Raw genomic sequence first — 1,395 nt, 5'->3', positions numbered from 1 at the left:
ATTTCTTTTGTTGTAATCTCTGCATTTAATGTTGCATTCTGTTTTGAGGCTATTGTTGGTAAATCTAAATTGTCGAGAATTCTACTCAAATGTTCCTCACCTACAGAATTTGGTTGTGAATATAAATTATTGAAGTATTTTTCGAATACTTTCAATTTCTTCTGGTTCATATAAAATTTTGTCAGTCACAGGGTCTCTTATTTTATGTATATTAGTCGTTGTTTTCTAATACGTCTAGCCATTGTCATGTTTGAGGGTAATTTCTTGACCCACGACATGAAGAATCACCACCGAGAGACAGAATGTAAGTTTAAATGATTTATTTTGAATGGGAGAGGTAGCCGACGCTTCTGCAGGACTGGAGGGATCCGTGGGGTCTGAGAGAGGAAAAGAGGTCAGAGTCTGGAGCAACGTGAGACGATGATGAAAAAATAAGGCTTACTGTTTCCTGGATGATCCGGTATTTTGTGGGGGGTTAGTCAGACCTGGCTGGATGGGGAGACCGAGGAGCTGCAGGTGGATAGGTGGGTGACGGAGAGCTGGCGATCAGGGGCAAACAGCAGGACTGGAATGTGGTTGATGGTTCTGGAGGTATAGCAGAGAGTGGAGATGAACAGATGACTGGAACCTGAAGGAATCCGGAGGGCAGAGCAGGTTAACTGCCAGAAGGGCAGGAACAGGTGGACAAACAAATTCTAAAATAGTTTTTAGGAAGGTCAAAAGGAGGGCTAGAAACTACCCAAGACTGAGTATCATCTGGCAATGGTGAGATGTCCAGCTGCTCCTTAAATCCCCTGATCGCTGATGAGCTGATTTGGCACAGCTGGGCTCTCCAGACACACCCACCTGCAAACAACACTCAGCAGAGATGGTTATGCAGCACAGATCATGACAGTACCCCCCCCCCCCCCCCCCCCCAAAGGCCGACACCCGGCGGCCGCGCAGACGAGGAGGAGGAGGCAGCAGCAGTAGACCGAGCGGCGTCAAAGTCTCTGATGAGAGAAGGGTCCTCAATCCAGGAACTGGGGACCCACTGGCGATGTTCTGGACCGTAACCCTCCCAGTCCACCAAGAACTGACGCCCCCGGCCCCTGGGCCTGACGTCCAGCAGGCGCCGAACACGAAAACCAAGTCCACCATCATTGAGACGAATAGGAGAAGGGGGAGCAGGAACAGGGCACAACGGACTGGACGAGACAGGTTTCAGGAGGGAAACATGAAAGACAGGGTAGATCTTCAAAGACGGGGGCAGGACAAGACGGACAGAACAGGGACTGAGAACCTCCTGAATGGGATATGGGCCAATGAAGCGAGGTGAAAGTTTCCTAGTTGTACCCTTGAGACCAATATCTTTGGTTGACAGCCAGACCTGTTGACCTTGACTGTACACGGGCG

General features: G+C 49.5%; 1 long non-coding RNA gene across 1 annotated transcript; it reads right to left on the bottom strand.

Annotated features, from left to right (window-relative positions):
• Window positions 1-331: 331 nt before the first annotated feature.
• LOC139062575 (uncharacterized) lies at window positions 332-889 on the bottom strand. Its single transcript, XR_011516136.1, has 3 exons — window positions 740-889; window positions 443-628; window positions 332-377 (listed from the first exon to the last, which is right to left on the bottom strand). It is a non-coding gene; the product is annotated as an uncharacterized lncRNA (long non-coding RNA).
• Between the last annotated feature and the right edge of the window lie 506 nt (window positions 890-1,395).

Source organism: Nothobranchius furzeri, chromosome 13 (assembly GCF_043380555.1).
Source record: "Nothobranchius furzeri strain GRZ-AD chromosome 13, NfurGRZ-RIMD1, whole genome shotgun sequence".
NCBI classification, from domain to species: domain Eukaryota; kingdom Metazoa; phylum Chordata; class Actinopteri; order Cyprinodontiformes; family Nothobranchiidae; genus Nothobranchius; species Nothobranchius furzeri.
Note: the sequence above shows the minus strand (reverse complement) of the source record. Positions and strands in the feature narration are given on the sequence as shown.